Raw genomic sequence first — 18,464 nt, 5'->3', positions numbered from 1 at the left:
ATTGGTTTGGCTGAGGTCTGAGCGAGTCAGTAACGATCGCCAGCGACATTTTAAACGGCCAAATGCACATTCTACCACCATTCTGCACTTGCTCAGCCTGTAGTTGAACAGCTCCTGACTCCTGTCCAGGCTGCCTGTGAATGGCTTCATGAGCCATGGCATTAAGGGGTAGGCTGGGTCCCCAAGAATAACTATTGGCATTTCAACATCCCCAACGGTTATTTTCTGGTCCGGGAAGTAAGTCCCTTGCTGCTGCCATTTAAACAGATTAGTGTTCCTGAAGACGCGAGTGTCATGAACCCTTCCCGGCTAGCCCACATTGATGTTGGTGAAATGTCCCTTGTGATCCATAAGTGCTTGCAGCACCATTGAAAAGTATCCCTTGCGGTTTATGTACTGGGTACCCTGGTGCTCCGGTGCCAAGATAGGGATATGGGTTCCATCTATTGCTCCACCCCAGTTAGGGAATCCCATTGCAGCAAAGCCATCCACTATGACCTGCACATTTCCCAGAGTACCTTTTGTAGCAGCAGCTCAGTGATTGCTTTGGCTACTTGTATCACAGCAGCCCCCACAGTAGATTTGCCCACTCCAAATTGATTCCCGATTGACCGGTAGCTGTCTGGCGTTGCAAGCTTCCACAGGGCTATCGCCACTTACTTCTCAACTGTGAGGGCTGCTCTCATCTTGGTATTCTGGCACTTCAGGGCAAGGGAAAGCAAGTCATAAAGTTCCATGAAAGTGCCCTTACGCATGCGAAAGTTTCGCAGCCACTGGGAATCGTCCCACACCTGCAACACTATGCGGTCCCACCAGTCTGTGCTTGTTTCCCGGGCCCAGAATCAGCGTTCCACGGATAGAACCTGCCCCATTAACAACATGATCTCCAAAGCATCGGGGCCCGCGGTTTGAGAGAATTCTGTGTCCATGTCCATGTCCTCATCACTCTTGTCGCTGCGCTGCTGTCACCGCCTCCTCCTCTCCTCGTTTTTCTGGTCCTGGTTCAGCATAAACTGCATGAGAACGCGCGAGGTGTTTACAATGTTCATGACTGCTGTCTTGAGCAGAGCTCCATGCTTGCCATGGTATGGAGTCTGCAGTGTTCACCCAGGAAAAAAGACGCAAAATGGTTGTCTGCCGTTGCTTTCATGGAGGGAGGGGTGAGGCTGTACCCAGAACCACCTGCGACAATGTTTTTTGCCCCATCAGGCACTGGGATCTCATCCCAGAATTCCAATGGGCGGGGGAGACTGTGGGAACTATGGGATAACTACCCACAGTGCAACGCTCCAGAAATCGACGCTAGCCCTGTTACATGGACGCACACCGCCGAATTAATGTGCTTAGTGTGGCCGCCTACATTCGACTTTATACAGTCTGTTTCCAAAATTCAAATTCTGTAAATTCGGATTAATCCCGTAGTGTAGACATACCCCTAGATTTGTCTGTGAGGGATCTTTGCCATGGGTTACAGATCTATAGGGCAGTCATTGTCCTGGTGCACAGGTACCATGTCTGCATTTTTATCCTCAAAAATGTCTGCATGTTCCCAAAACTTATCAGGGAGACTCAGGCTATTGGATTGGTTGCAGGAGTTCGGGACCGGAATATTGGGGCTGGCTGCATGCAGGCAGACCTTTCCGCAGTGTTCAGAGGGGAAGCAGATCCTTTTCTCTCGTCAAGAGATGCAAGGTCTTTTTGCTCCAAGCAGATGATATGGAGAATTAGGGGAAAGTGTGGAGAATGGCTCGCATTGAATTGTAGCAATTACCAAAGACCCTGGAATATGGCTTCTGGGGTACTGATTCCTGTGGCACTGGCCCTGAGGACAGGAGTGACCCATCTATTGTCTCTACAAGAAGGGATGTAGCTTTAAACAGAGGAGGATTTGTAGTACTTGAGCAGCTTCTGCATCTATGAAATTATCAGCAGTCCCAGAATTAATCACAGCCCACTGTGAGCCCAGGCTAAATGGGGGAGAGGGCCGTTGGCTTGGGCCCCATCTATGGTACATAACTGTATCTGTACTTGGAAGCAAAGGGAGGATCCGCATGTCCTGGATCAGGTTTTCTTCAAGCCCTGGGGGTTAGTTCCAAAGCATAGTGGCCTGGTGGTGCCCAGGGTGCCCCACCCATTAAGTCTGGGCTCACTTGTTTCCTGATTCCTTGCTGTTGAGGTCCATGAGGGGCAAAGGTGAGGGCATGTTCTGGCGTGCTGCAATAAAAGCATACGTTATTGCACAGTTGCTGTTCCTCTTCTTCCAGGATTTAAGCATTGGCGGCCCAGGTCAACCTGCATTGGTTCATGTTTGGGTCCTGGGTTTTTCGGCATGGGGGTAGGCCAAGTGGCGGCATGTTGGTACTTCTCTCCTCCTTTTGCTCACATAGCTAGTTGTTGATATGGAAAGAGAGAGAGGTCAATAAAAGCATCCATTCTGTTCAAGGTCTTGATGCATGCTAGCTCATCCTTTACCTCACTAAGTCCACACCGAAATTGGTTCAGTTGGGCCACCTTGTTCCACTCAACATCATCTGCGAGTTGCAGGAACTGGGCTGCACATGAAGCAGCTGGACCTCACCCTTGCTGGAGCCTTCATAACACGGCTTCTGCTGAGCGAGCATGATGAGGGTTATCAAAAATTGTGGAAAACACTCGCAGGAAGTCATTCCGGTCATTTAACACAAGGCTGTCCTGCTCCAGCATGTGGGAGGCTCAATGCAGTCCTTCTCCAGCTAGGAAACTGATCGCTAGCCCCACACTGCTCTGTTCAATGGGATACATCCTAGGACAGAGCAGGAAAAGGAGATGGCATTTGTTCAGGAGCCACAGGACATGTGGGTAGTGGTACGGCAGGACCCTGTTCAGAGGGCAGTGGCTAAACCTGAGACTGGAGCACAGACTTCTCCTCCTGGGATCATGCAAGCTGGTCGCAGAGTGTCTTAGTTTCTGCTAGGAGCTGTGCCACTTGGGACTGCAGCAGATAGTTCTCACTTCAGAGTTGAGCGATCTGCTCCTGCGAATCCAAAATCCCATCTGGTTCAGTGGGTGGTGGTAGCCCAACCCTTCCAAGGGTCTTCCATGTAGGGTGTTGACAGTGGCAAACTGTAAAGGACCGGGGTGTGGCTGGTCTGGTTTAGCAATCACAGCTGGGCTGGTGTGCACAACTCAAGGATGACCACAAGGCAGTAGTCAGTGAGCAGGGATCGGGATAATCATGAGAGCTGGGATTGGTGTGCAAGAGTTAGGCTGGGGTTGGAGACTGGAGATCAGAAAGCAAGGAGCCATCTGGAGTTGCAGCAGGCCCAGAAGTCTGTGTGGTGGCCCAGATAACTTTCTGGAACGCCTTCCAAGGTTAAATAGTTCACAAGGGCCAATCAAAGGGCCACAGGTTCTGTCATTCTGGTCCCTTGGGTTGGTATTTTCTGCGGCACCTATTCTCCACAGTGCTCTTTAGATATGGCTTTGCATGGCAGACCTGGATTCTAGCCCCATGGATCCTTATGATTCCAAGATAGACATGCCACTACTTTTCTGAATAAGATTCAGCCACGTGCAGAAATAAGATATGTCCCATACTTGAAGCAGAGATTTAACTGTCATGTAGCTTTTGCACCTATTGCTTCTGTGTATAATAATTACTTGCACTTGAAAAGCGGACTGGACGTGTGTATAATGTCTGGATCTGCTATAAGCAGAACACTGTTTTACAGCAACCTCTGAAAGAATATTAGCAAGATTACAGCCCAACTGTATTTTTGTGGCTTTATTATTTCCTGACAATATTGCAACAATAGTTACTAAGTCAAAGCAGAAGTATTTAGTCAGAAGAGAATGAAACCAGGAAATTAGGAAATGAGGAGCTTCCGGTATCAGAGGCAACCACTAGGAAAAACTGGAAAGAGAGTTCATCAGAAAACAGACGCTTTACAAAGCTGGAAGCCGAGAGAATGAAACTGAAGAACGATTAGGTAACTTGATGAGAGGCGCAGAAGAGAAAATTTAGAATGGATCTACAGAACGTGCTCAGGAAGGTAGGAGACTTGAAATGTGGGCCTGATTAAAGACTAGGAGGAAGTTGAGGGGGGGATAAAGAAATCGGAGCAGGTAAGTCAGCAGTTATAGGAGGAACAGGTACATCTTTAATCAGAAATATAAGCACTCATAGCTCTGTGCCTTTTTGATGTACTATCTTGTGTTGAGGGTGGGGCAGAACTGTGTCAGAAGACTATTACAAATGTATATTTTACTCTTTGATCTGAGCATCTTCAGACAAGCTCAGTCTGATTTCTTACATGGAAGGGCACAATGTTATCAGGAAAGTGGGCAGGTATGATTGTGTTAACAGGATTATTACCCATCTCTCTCCTTCCCCTTCACTCACCCCAAAAATGTCTACGTTTGGGTGTGTCTACAGATACACCGTTGCAGCTGCACCACTGTAGTGCTTCAGTGTAGACACTACCCATGCTGATGGGATGGTTTCTCCCATTGCCATAGGTAATCCACCTCCCCAACAGGCGATAGGTTGACAGAACAATTCTTTGGCCACCTAGTGCTGTCTACGCTGGGAGCTAGGTCAGTACAGCTCTGTCTTTCAGGAAGGTGTATTTTTCATATCCCTGAGAGATGTAGCTATACCAGTAAAAACAACAAGGAGTCTGGTGGCATCTTAAAGACTAACAGATTTATTTGGGCATAAGCTTTCGTAGGTAAAAACCTCACTTCTTCAGATGCATAGAGTGAATTTTAGTTCTGCTGTTTCTATTTGCAAATTTAACACCATTAATCTGGGCTTGAATAGGGACTGGGAATGGCTGGCTCATTACAGAAACAGCTTTTCCTCTCCTGGAATTGACACCTCCTCATCTAGTATTGGGAGTGGACTACATCCACCCTGATTGAATTGGCCCTGTCAACACTGGTTCTCCACTTGCAAAGTAACTCCCTTCTCTCCATGTGTCAGTGTATATAATGCCTGCATCTGTAACTTTCGTTCTATGCATTTGAAGAAGTGAGGTTTTTACCCACGAAAGCTTATGCCCAAATAAATCTGTTAGTCTTTAAGGTGCCACCAGACTCCTTGTTGTTTTTTGTAGATACAGACTAGCACGGCTACCCCCTGATAGCTATACCAATGTAAATTCCAAATGTAGACCAGGCCTTAGCTCAGTTGGCAGTTCAGAAGAGTAGACGACATCCAGCATCCTACTCTTTCCAACTAAAAATGAAGAGAATGACTAATTACTTAATACTCCATTTCACCGTACGAGACCCTGAATGTTAGTTCCTCCAGGCAATGAAATCCTTATTGAAAAATGATCTCTGACCATACTTAAATCAGCTACTTGAAATAGATCAGGAATGTGATTGTGAATTTAACATAAAAAAAGGAGATCCGCTGTAGAAATGTATCTCAATTGATAGCATAGGCAGGCACACCTAATACTGTAACCACTGAAGGATCCCTGCCTTAACCTCCGTGAATAGGTACTAGCTCAAGTAATCAGGGTTTTTGATTTCAAGAGTGAATGCATTCAGGCATTTCTGAGATGGTCAATGGTAATAATGTACTTTGTACCACCTGCAGTAAATTTTTTTTAACATAAATTGTAGTCTTTAATGTAAACCTTTTGTGTTTGTATAACCATTACATGCTTTTGGCACAGTCATAGCAAGGCAAAGAAAAGTACATCTAAATTGTGTACAACTCTTTTCTCTTTTTTTAGCTTGATGGAAGATTCATTACAGTTTACTGTATATCACATACTGACAGCTTATGGTTATAAATGCCAGTGTCCTTTAATAGCATTCAAACACAGAGTAAAATAGATGGGGTTTATCTGCATGGCATTTTTCTAAACTGTAATTCTTTCTTGTTAGTTATTTTCTTATCTGTATCATACTTCCTTTAGATTGTCCAATTCACAGTCCCACTGCATGCAGATTTTACTGATACAGTCAAAAACTAAATTTATGTAAGCATGGTAAGTTCAGGAGTTGCTATGTTTTGATCAGCATTAAAATATGAGTAAATGTGTAAATCAACAATATGTTGCAGATGTATGGAAAAGGAGCAGCAGCGATCTGTTTAATGGATTTGTTTTTCTCTACTAATCCATACATCTTTCAGTTACCAGTTTGAAGAAAGCCCAGGCTGGTAGACTGTTACCAGATTTGCCCGTTACTTTGGGATATGCTCCTTTATTCGGGTTACTCTTTGGTGGGGGAGGAGGGGGTGGTTCTGTAATTCTATCAATATACTGCTTGTGTCATGTGTGTTTTCATATGGAGCTCTACTCCTCCCTTATGCAAGTCCCCTCCCAATGGAGCTATCTTGCTGGACCTAGGTTCCCTAGGGCTGGGTTCCTCCAGCCACAGAACCAGATGAACACCCCCCCCCCCGGGCTCAATGGACTGGGTCAAGCAGCACTTTCACACTGTCACCCTTATCCATCCCAGATTCAGCACGTCCCTATCTTCACTCTCACACCACAGTTGTATTGGTAGTATCCTACTTGATGAGCAAACCCCACAGCATTTTGGGCGCTGCAGGGATCTTTTGCTTAGGTAAAAGAAGTGTTGCTATAGAGTAAATGGGGGAAGCTAAAAACACAAAAGAGTGAAGTCCAGCAAGACAGAGAGTAGCAACCAGCTTAACCATAACAGTTATTTATTGAATAATAGTGATAACTAAACAAGGAGAGCCTAAACCAACATAACATACATTATTAAAGGTTAATACCTAAGGTAGAAAGGAAAACAGAGAGAGAGAAAGAAGGGGATCTCACCTACTCCATGAGGCTTGAACTGATCGGGGTTCCCAGGTGATGGTGGTAGCTCAGGGTCCTGAGTGCTGGAGACAGGCAGAGCCCCCAGCACGATTAATCAGGAGAAGATGGAGTCCCAGTGGAACTGATGCATAGTTTGGATCTAAATTCGAGGTGAATTTAAGGACGTACTCAGTTTTCCCTTTCGATGGTTTGAAATTGCTTCAGACTTCCAAAGGCAAAAGAATATTATAAAACAGAGCTTTAGAGCTTGTTTATAGGTTCATAAATTTTAAGTCCAGAAGGGACCGTTATGATCCTTTGGTCTGACATGCATAAAGCAGGCCAACGAATCTGACCCAAGAATTTCTACATCACACCTATAGCTTATCTTCAAACTATAATATACCCTTGTTTTTAAAAAATACAGTCTTTACTTAGACTGCAAGTGATGGAGAATTTACCACACATTCTCAAGTAAGTTGTTCTAGTGGCTAATTGTCTTCACTGTAAATATTTGTACCTTATTTCTAGTATGAATTTGTCTAGCTTCAACTTCCAGCCACTAGATAGCATATGAGGGGTAAAGTCACTGCTGCATCTAAATTCCACTGAGTACAAGAGTACAATAGAACTGGAGACTGTTAGCCTGTTAATACTCCAGTTCTCTGCCCAGCTGCAACCTTGAGAGCAGCCGCCTATGGTCCACTAAATGTCATGTAGGAATTCCAGGAGCAATTTCACTTCAGCCACTCTCTTTCCTCACCCCCAACATGAAGGAACAGCAGAATAATTTCAGTTTTGACGTTGATGAGGCCCCACACAGGCGCATCAGTCTGCCCACATGCAACAAATTAAATAACCAAGCTAAACTCACATAGCCGGTTTAAACCCTGACCCTGCAATTTGGTGTAACTGGAGGGAATGCTGTGCCTTCATTGTCAGTTCAGCTCCACCTGGGCTAAGCTCTCTGCCCGCACAAAACAAAGTTGCAGGATTGGGCCCTTATTGTCTAATAATAATTTATAGTCTGGCCTAAGTAACGACTTTGGGAAGTGATGCAGGAGTCTTCTGATGATGTGATCTGTATAAACCAGTAGTACTGTGCTTAATATTGACTCATAGTGTACATATTGGCCTCAGTATAATCAATATATTATGACTGAAGCATATAGTTTAGCATAAATTAATATAGTGCAGATTTGATTTTGGGATCAGTGCAGATAAATAATACATTGAGGAGGTGATGTTGTTCATATGAAAAGCTAATAAATTGTTAGGCAAACGGTTTCCATGGGACCAATTGGATCCATGCAGATTGACTCCCACTGAAGTCAGTGGGGATCTGTGTGGGGGAAAAAAGATCCACTCTCAGGGATCAATGCACTGACTAAAAAAAATATGAATTTCTGATATCAAAACTTCTTATTAATTAAAGTTGCTGCCTCTTGGATCATAAGTATAGTTACAAAAGGCAAATGTATCACCTGACTCATCGAATTATTCCACAGCATCTCAGTGAAAAAAGTCTAGTAAAATGAGGCAATATCAAAATCTGTGACAAAAGGTACAACATGCCAGTGTATACACATTGATAGTATTTACTTCTGTTTTATTTTTTTAGTGAGAGGGAAGCCCCAGAGCTTCTTTCTGCCCCTAATAAAGCTTTGTCTTGTAGAATGATAAATGAGAGAATCAGATGCTTACTGCATGCCCAATAGGTGACTAAATTCAGAAACAGATGTTACTCTTCAGTCCTTATGTAATTAATGTTGCTTTATTGTGATAAAACACCAGTCACACAACAGGTGCCCTTCAGACAATTCCATGTAACAAGTTCAACATCTGGCATATCAGTTTCAGTTTGTTGTGTAATTGTTCCTTATATATTTAATTCACTGGATTTGAAAGTGCCTTTGTTATAGAAGATTTTCATTTGGAGATGTATGATTCAGTACAGGGCCGGCTCCAGCATTTCTGCCGCCCCAAGCAACAAAAAAACCCCGCGATTGGCGGCGGCAATTGGGGGGAAAAAAAAAAGCCGCGATCGGCGGCAGCAGTTCAGCGGCAGGTCTTTCGCTCCTAGAGAGAGTGAGGGACCTGCCGCCCCTGAATTGCCGCAGGTGCCGCCCCTCTCCCTTGGCCGCGCCAAGCACCTGCTTGTTAAGCTGGTGCCTGGAGCTGGCCCTGATTCAGTAAATAATAGCTAATTAAATTAAATGGATGTCTTTATGGTCTGATTTAGTACATCTGCCTTTCAATTTGAATATGAGATTCAAGAAAATATTTCAGTATGTAAAGTATAATCCGTAAATGCTGGTAAATATTGATTTCACCATACAAACACCGACTGGGGAAAATATATTTCCATCAATAGCAATCAAAATTTACCGAGGCAAAGTAAGGAAAATGCTGCTTGAGAGCTTGAGTCAAAATCTGGCGATTTTGACTTATGAATTAGGCTAGTGATAAATGGAGTAGTGAGTGAATAGTTAAAAACAAGTATGATTTGTTGCTATAAGACTATTTACTTTTTGTATTTAGATATGTTTTGTGTTTTAACCATTTATAAAGCTTTAACTTTTGAATCTCAATATCTACTGTCATTAAATAATTGTCTGACTCCCATAATTTCCTGCAGTTGTGAAAAAATAAATTGATAAAAATTGCAAAAATGTTTCAAAATAAACATTGATATCTGTCAAAATTATATATTTAAAAAAATCAAATTCTGCCAAGCCTAAGTATAAGTACTTTGGATTTTCTTCTAGTAGCTAGAGTTATATAGTATTTCCCTGCTTCTCTCTCCCCTCCACCCCCTGAAAGTCCTAAACACTGCCAAAAAGATGTTTGGTGGCATTTAGGACTTTTGGCGAGGGAGGGAGAGGAGCAGAGACACAGCAGTTCCCCGCTCTTGCCCCTCCCTCCCAGAAAGTCTTAAGCGCTGCCAAACAGCTGTTTAGCATCGCTTAGGATTTTCTGGGAGGGAGGGGAGGAGTGGAGACGTGGTGCTTCCCCGCTCATCCCCCTCCCTCCCAGCGCTTCGCACTTAGGACTTTCTGGGAGGGAGGGGGAGTAGCAAAGACGCTGCTCTGGGAGGGAGTTTGGATGCGGGGGGGGCTCAGGGCTGGGGCAGAGGATTGGGGTGCAGGAGGGGATAGGGGGTGTGGGCTCTAGGAGGGAGTTTGGGTATGAGAGGACACTCAGGGCTGGGGCAGGGGTTGGGGGGGGTGAGAGCTCTGGGTGTGGGCTATAGGGTGGGCCAGAGATGAGGGGTTTGGGGTGTAGGAGCAGGCTGGAGGGAGTTGAAGTGCGGGGGAGGGGACTCAGGGTTGGGATGGGGGTTGGGACATGGGATGGGGTTTGGGGTGTGGGCTCCAGGTGGTGCTTACATCAGGCAGCTCCTGGGAAGTGGCTGGCATGTCTAGCTCCCATTGGCTGTGGTTCCCGGAGCTGGAGGGACATGTTGGCCGCTTCCCGGGAGCTGTGTGGAGCTGGGCAGGGAGCCTGCCAGCCTTGCTGTGCCACCAACTTTTAACGGCCCGGTCAGCGGTGCTGATCGGAGCCACCAGGGTCCCTTTTCAACTGGGTGTTCTTGTCGAAAACTGGACACCTGGTAACCCTTCTTAGAGGGCAGTCTTTAGTTTGGGTAGATCTTGCCTGCTTGTGGAGAAAGGGGTGTCCAATGCCAGAGCTTGCACTTTTAAAGCTTTCCGCCCTTACGTTCACAGGGGGTGAGTCAGTGCTGAAAAGCTGACCAACACCACCTTTTTGCAGCAGTTTCTGACCTTGTTCCCCCCCTCCTGTCTTAAAGCACTACTGCCTTCCTCCAGCAAGCCTGGACAACGTCCCCACCCCACTTTAGGTGCGGTGCGGTCAGTGTTGCAAACTGGCTAGTGTAAGGAGGAGAGGTATATTTGATAGAATACAGTTCTGAAGCCACTTGTATTTGTACTAGCCTCTACTGCTGCATTAGCTTTACTAGAAAGCTGAGGAAAGTAGTGATAGTTAAATGGGAATAAAACCACTGTAAAACTAAATTAATTTGAAACTGTTGTGTTTATCAAGCCTAGTAAACAAACGTTTTCAGGAGACAGCATTTTTAAAAAGCCACATTGAAGAATATTTACTGTTATCTAACATTAGTTCCTCTTTTCTTTTATCTTATGTAATAGAAGCTGACTTTTCTCCCATACAAGTTTCTCTGTCTCTCCCTTCCCGTCCCCCCATGTTGTAGATATGAAGGGGGCTTAGGGAAGAGGAGATGAGGGAGCCATTCTCCTTTTCCTGAAGTCTGCAGAAGCAGAGGATCTCCAGTAAGTTTTGGGATGCCCCCTCAATTCCCACAAGCTTATACGCACACTGAACCCTCTCCACCAGCTCTTAGCCTTAGATGGCCCTGTCCTTGGGGACCATTCCTGACTGTCTCTGAAGTTCGATAGACTAGTTAGCCATCTGAAGACTTTACTTTCACTATATCTGAGTCTGACAGGCCTATTTGGCTCACTGTGGGGGTCACTGATGACTCTCCTAAGGCTCCTCAGGGTTAGGGTCTTTACCTAAAATTCGATTAAAGAGTATAGGATAATGTGTACTTAAAGCCTCATTAAAATAACCCGGTATATGATTAGATATGAAACCAGAATGTAAAAATTGTATCTCTAGCATGTGTCAGTCAATAGCTAATCAAGACCTAATACATTTAGAGTTATACACATTTTTTGTTCCATCATCACCATAATGAATTTCCAAATATATTAATCGTAACTCAGAATAAAATGGGTCAAATTCTGTTCTTGGATAAGTGTGTTTAGACATAACTCTTATGAGTTAAGTAGGATGGAGCCAGGTGTGCACACTTTGATTCAATATATTTTCACAACATTGAGCATGACAGGACTGCAGCATTACAACATGGTCTGTTATGAAGGCACAAAACAGAGTGATAAAAAACCGTAAGATATATCACCGGTTCTCAACCAGGGGTACAAGTACCCTTGGGGGTATACGGATGTCTTCCAAGGGGTACATCAATTCATCTAGATATTTGCCTAGTTTTACAACAGACTACATAAAATGCAATGGTGAAATTAGCACAAACTAAAATTTCATATGACTTGTTTATACTGCTCTCTAAACTATACACTGAAATGTAAGTACAATATTTATATTCCATTTGATTTATTTTATAATTATATGGTAAAAATGAGAAAGTAAGCAATTTTTCAGTAATAGTGTACTGTGACAATTTTTTATTTTTATGTCTGATTTGTAAGCAAGTAGATTTTAAGTGAGGTGAAACTTGGGGGTATGCAAGACAGATCAGACCCCTGAAGTGGTGTATAGTAGTCTGGAAAGATTGAGAGCCACTGAGTTATTACTGACTGAGCCATAGACTTCCTTGTGACTTTGGACAAGTCACAATCTCGATGTTACTGAATCTACTCACTTGTAAAATGGGGGAACCCATGCCTTTCTGGTTCAGTTTTGTTAAATCTAGAATTCACTGTTTCTATAGCTTTTTAAAATTTTCAGATGGAAGGTACAAAATAAGGTCAAAGTATTATTTATTAGCATGCTCACATTTAGGATTTTATTCAGCTCTTGTAAGTACAGGTGACAGTGATATGATAAGAAGGCAGAAAGTATAAAAAAGATTTGAAGATCTTACTTAATGTTCCACGCTAAAAAAGAAAACCAATGCTTTTATTTGCTTTCATTTGAAATTATGTTGCTTAACTCACTCAGGGAGGCTCTATGTGTTCAAAAATGAGTTATGGAATTTTACCAAATTCACACACAAAATTTAAAGTGTGATTATATGTTTGTTTGCAGATCTCAGTGATACAATATATTACAATGCATATTTTTCCCCTAAGTATTCTATTGCAATGGTTGATAACTCACTGCGATACTGAAATTTTAGCTATTGGCCCTACTAAAGAGAGAAAAGGAGTACAGATTTGTTTTAAGAGTTTCTGTGCTGATTTGGTATTTCACAATTCTTTTTCCCCCTCTGCATGTAGGCCATTTCAGTTTTTAACAGATGTATGTTCTTGCATGCCTGATTTAGACTCTGAAATCAAAACTGTTAGACCTGGGAAATAATTGCAAAAAACTTTTATAATTTGAAACTGGATTCCTGTCATGGCATAAACGAATATCTAAAAAAGTGGAATTTGGGTAGCCCTTCAAAAATAGCATGTTAAAATGCTGATCCATAATACTCAGAATCCAAACTGTGGAGAGAGAGAATTTTTATCACTCAGCCATTACACCAAAGAAATAAGCTAGACTCTACACTCAAGAGCAAGACTAAGAAGAAAAGATGGTATTTTGATGAAATCTGACAAGGTAAGGAAGCATAACTACGCAAAAAGCAAAGGGTTCAATAGCTTTAGAGTGACTATTGTATGAATTGCATAGAGGTGATGTAGAAAACCTCATGTTGGAGTGTCATGGTTTTAAAATTTAGTCAAAATAGAAGTGGCCTTAATGATGAAACATTGCAGTTATGATGAGCTGCTTCTTAAGATTTCAACTATTTAACCTTCAGACTTTAAATTCTGCATTTACAGTTAGTGGGCTAATACCACTCAAAATCATTAAAAATTTTGATTTTGGTCAATTGTTCCTTTAAGGAAAAAAAAAATAGATAATCAGACTCTCATTGTGAAATTTTTCCTTGTTACAGACTGAGTGGTGGAGAAGTTAGAATAGTCTGTCACAGCAATTCAGTTCTAAAGCAGGAATGGGAAAAGCTGTAAGGTCAGAATGAAAACAATATTAAATGCAACTACTTTAGGAATTATACATCACTCAGAGTGCACTGGATGCAGGCCAAGCATGTTTACAGTCTTTAGGAAATGATCTGCTTCAGCAAATTAGTTCTAAGATGCTTTCTGTAGTTTACCAATAAATCAATGGAATCAGAAGTTCCTGAAGCTTGATTGGTTAGAGAAATTAGGACAGAAAAGTTAAGAATTTGGGAGACGTCACAGCTTTGAAGACTTCAGTACATTCATGCAGTATGAATATTAGTTTTGTTTAGGCCCTAATTTGAAGTTAGATCCTCATCGGCAGACCCCTGCACCTGCATGGAGACTCATTAAAGTCAGTGGGGTTCCATCTGGCACCAAGGGGTCTACCTGTGTGGAAATGATTGCAGGGTTGGGGTCCGGAATGGTAGTGTGGCATGCAATTACTTTGTCAAACACTATAAGGTGCTGTACATTTCAAATATCCTATCATACTTCTTTATAAAAGTTGGATTTAGTGAAGGTCATTGTAGACAAAATAAGGCCTAGCACTTGTTACATAAAAGAGTTAAAGTAAGATACTGTGTGAAACATTCTCTATTGTACTTTCATAGACATAGTCTTCTGTAGTGATCTCCTATAAATATTTTCCATACTGACTTATTCGGACTTTACCCAATAATTATTAAAAAGCAAAGAAAGAAACAAGGGTTTGATTTAATGCTTTATATTTTTGCTCTTCAAGCAATAATAATAGCATATACATTAGTGAAAATTGCATAGCCAGAATCCGCTTTTAGCAGATTTTGTCAGATGGTAAATCCAGCATATTATTAGTGGGCTGTTTCTGTAAGGGATGCATTTTCTTAATAATTGTAATAAAGACAACAAAAATGAAAGATGATCCATTAATAATAAAGCTAATAGCTTAAGAAAAGCAATGTAACTTAAAATGTGAAATTTTTAAATTTATCCAGTTAAAACACTAAAGGAAGGTAATTTAGGATTTATCTACACTTAGAAGTTTACCAGAATAGAGAGACAAGGGAGGTGAGGTAATATCTTTTATTAAACCAGCTTCTGTTGATGAGAGATACAAGCTTTCCAGAATAGTTATTTTGGTATAATCTCCTGTGTGGACGCTCCTATTCAGAAATATGAGTACCTTTTTCTGATTAGCTTAAGTCACATTGGCTCCGCACTGTTCACTTGCAGTTTTCAAAGGTCACTTGACAAACAAGGAAGATGATTAAGTGGGTGATTGACTAGGTTTTCCCTCTTCCTAGGCCCATGGCCTCAGACATACGGTCAGTGTGGTGCATATGTGGCAGTAGGATTGCCACCATTCAGTAAGGCAAACACTGAAGTAAACTTCACTTATAGCTGTCATTCAATTCCTCCAACAAATCCACACACCCTTTTAAAAGGCTATTTTTCCTGTCCTGGTCAAAAATTTATTGTACCGCTGATATTTATTTTTAAATCAAAAGTGGCATTTTACTTTCATAGACATCGAAATAATAATAAAGTCAGCATAAAAATGGGAAATGTGCAAAAATACTACAAACAAGTTTTTGTTTCTCCTTGTAACACTGTTCAATACAGTCTCTCTGCCATACTTACTGTATGCTGTGAAGAAAGGATCCTGATAACACTGGTCCGTTTGCTCAATGTGGATACTAACACTCTGCTGTCTGATGTATTAGGGCAGTCAGGGCTATGCTTCTCTTATTGACGCTCTGCTTGACATCAGGCAGAGTGAAATGAACCCTGATCAATTGTGTGAAATTCCACAAGAGATGCATGTGGGATCACAAATTGTGTATTGTTTCCCTAAGGGATAAACTAACCAGTTATTGGTGACATTTATACTCTGCTAGAAGATATGGCAATGTCCTGCAATTTCCTTGAAGACCTTATTGTATTAAGTTTATGTATTATTGTGGGCCAGGATTGTATGCAAATTCTTGAGGGGTAAAATGTGACAGATACTTTAACCCATTGCGGTGTCTTTGGGGTCCATTGTTTTAAATGAATGTTTTGTGTATGATTGTGTTCTGCTTGATAGGGGAAGGCTACCAAAGCTCCTTCAGGAACTAAAAACAGTGTGTGGTCATTAAGGCAACTCAGCCAGGCTGTAACTCCTCCCCCCCCATCCCCACAGAGAGCCTCCTGGTGAGGCTTACATATACTAGTTCAAACTGGATTCTCCAGAGACCAGTAGACAAAGGAAGGACTTCTGGACAAATAGTCTGAGTTTAAACTGACTCGGGGCCTTTTTTCTGAACCAACAAATGGACAGGACTTTTTATCGAGAGGGTGGGGGGGGAAGAGAGAGAGAATCCTTGTGGAAGGGTTGGAAGGACTGACACCTACCAGAGCCTGAGGTTGTAGTTGAGATAACATCTGGTAAGCTTTTTAGCGTATGTATAGGTTCTTTTCTCGTTTTTAATACATTTTCTCTGTAATGTTTTCATCTTAAAAATAAATGTGCTTGGTTGGAAGGAGCTGTGAGGTAACTTGCAACTGCAGGCAATTATTGTGTTCATAGCCTCTAGAGAGGAATCCAAGTGCAGATGCTGGCCCATTTAAGCAGTCTGGCTTGCTGGGAATATCACAGGGTAAATCAGGGAGCTGTGCAGCCTGAAAACTCCTGGTCTGGCAGGCGAGAGACATGGATCTCTACCCAAAAGAGGTGACAGCTGGGAGCCAGGGACCTTAAGTGAGTGTCCTTAGTGGACCACGGAGGGGGAATACAGGTGCAGTTACTAACAACTTCCTCTGTTTCAGAGTAACATTTATTCTGAGCTAGCTATATTCTTTCTTCGTCCATGGTTATACAATCCCACTGATGCTCATTTTCCATCACTAACAATGGGGATAGGCGTTATAACTGGTTGCTATTACAGACTACTGTGACGTGTTCTTGGTTCAGTTTATTTCAGTGTTGAAGATGATTTATACCTTTTTCTTTCATCTTAAAGTTTTAATTCCTTCTCTGTATATAATTTCTTCTCCTCTAGGTGCCTGTCACACAACCTTTAAAAATTCCCTGAGGAATCAGGCTGTAAATTAGAATTTCCAAATATATAGGTTGTGTGATAAAAATGAAATTCTGAAGCTCCTTGATGTTAGTAGTGCTGTGCTAAGGCAATTTAAATATCTTTTCTGCCAAAAAGCTTATGATGAAGCTTTTTTCCCTTCAAACAGATTTTCATCTCTTTGTACAGTCCAAAAGCTGAAGCCCTTAAAATGTGTGCCAAAGGCACTAGTAGAAGCTTGAAGAGAAATAATGTTCTCTTGTTGAAACTTACATGAAAAAAGTCTATTTGCTAACCTTTCCAAGAATACTTATTTAAAAGTGTCTGATTAGCTCATGAGACTGGTAATAGAATATGAAGTCTTTCACCTCTGTTGACTGGTTTGATTCTGCCTAAGCCCTAAGGTCAGCAGTACCTACAGTAGCCATAATTTTATGGTTGTTTGGGTGACTTAGGGCTTGTCTGCACTTACTGGGGGATCGATGCGCTGCGATCGATGCATCAGCGGTCAATTTAGCGAGTCTAGTGAAGACCCGCTAAATCGACAGACGATCTCTTTCGTCCACACCTGTACCCCACCTGAACGATAATGCAAGGGAGTCGATGGGAGAGCATCTCCCTTCCATACTGTAGTGTGGACCCTGCGGTAAGTAGATCTAAGTGTGTCAACTTCAGCTATGTTATTCACATAGCTGAAGTTGTGTAACTTAGCTCAATCTAAGAGCTCACATAACACTAATTGTTTATCTCACTCCTTCAGTTCAGAGGCATACTTCAGATAAGATACAGCTGCAAATAGCACCTATACTGTGAGTCCTAGCAGAGAGTCCCAGGTTTAAATGGGCATGGAAAAGGAAATAGCCTTTGAGTTGTTAGGCCCATCTAGACAGCAAAATGTACTGGGTCAGGATATCATGCTGGTGACGTGAACTTGTTAATGCATGGTTTGGTCTTCACTGTCTGGATGGATATATATAGGTTTTTTTAAATCCCTATTTCATTGATCCAAAATGAGAGCTACGGTGGCCTTTAAAATAGAACTGGGTAAACTTTTTTGAACAAAACTTTTTTCAGTGAAAAATGTAAATTTGGGAAAACCATAATGTTTCGTGAATTCATGTTGATTTTGTCAAATTGCTTAGGAAATTTTTTTTTAAAACAAAACATTTTGATTTTTTGGTTTGAAATGACTTTTTGTTTCAAAATTTCTTTAAATTTAAAAACATTTAAAAATGACCAAAATCAAAACAAAACATTCTGATTTTTCAAAACTTTGTTTCACTCGCTCTAATTTTTTTCCAACTCTTCAATTCTGTCTGTTATTTGCCCAGTCTTCTTTAAAAGTAGCAGTATACAATCAAAAGAAACCCAGGAACAATGCTGTGTTTGTTGAATTACAGAAATGCAGGCGAGGCATGTGTGTACTGTATAGCAGTGTTTCTCAACCTGTGGTGTGTGCACCCCTGATGTCTAAGGAGTCCATGAAAGGTGGTTGTTACAATAGAACAGACTATGTCAAAGTTTTCTAAAGGGGTCCGCACCTCCATTCAAAATTATTTAGGGGTCCGCAAATGAAAAAAGTTCAGAACCGCTGCTGTATAGTATACTGTGAATATGTGCAGTTTGTCCATAGTTAAGGCTATAACAAGTCTTTAATTGCAGTCTTAATTTTAATAACTCATACCAACTCTCACTCTTAATATACTTTTTAAAAAAGTTCTTTCTACTTTCAAATTTATCATGTATGTTCCGAGCCCAGATGAAAAGGTTTTGATCATATCTGAGGAGAATTTGATAAGCTATTTCTGAGACCTAGACAGTAGAAAAATCAGGTGTAAAATGTGTGTGGAAAATACTTTTCTTTTTTATGAAGCAGATCTGAATGGAATTATTTGACC

At 41.8% G+C, this 18,464-nt stretch overlaps 1 protein-coding gene across 3 annotated transcripts in view; it reads left to right on the top strand.

Moving 5' to 3' along the window:
• PTPRE (protein tyrosine phosphatase receptor type E) overlaps positions 1-18,464 on the top strand; it is a 199,021-nt gene that overhangs the window by 62,928 nt on the left and 117,629 nt on the right. For 2 of the 3 annotated variants that reach the window (XM_034776554.1, XM_034776552.1), the window contains exon 1: positions 3,884-4,031. The exons of the other annotated variant lie outside the window; for it this stretch is intronic. The gene's annotated coding sequence lies outside the window, so the exon portion shown is untranslated. Of the gene's footprint in view, positions 1-3,883; positions 4,032-18,464 lie in introns of those variants that run through there. 3 annotated transcript variants of the gene reach the window in all.

The sequence above is a fragment of the Trachemys scripta genome, chromosome 7 (assembly GCF_013100865.1).
Source record: "Trachemys scripta elegans isolate TJP31775 chromosome 7, CAS_Tse_1.0, whole genome shotgun sequence".
In the NCBI taxonomy this organism is placed as follows: domain Eukaryota; kingdom Metazoa; phylum Chordata; order Testudines; family Emydidae; genus Trachemys; species Trachemys scripta.
This window is presented reverse-complemented; position numbering and strand designations above follow the sequence as displayed.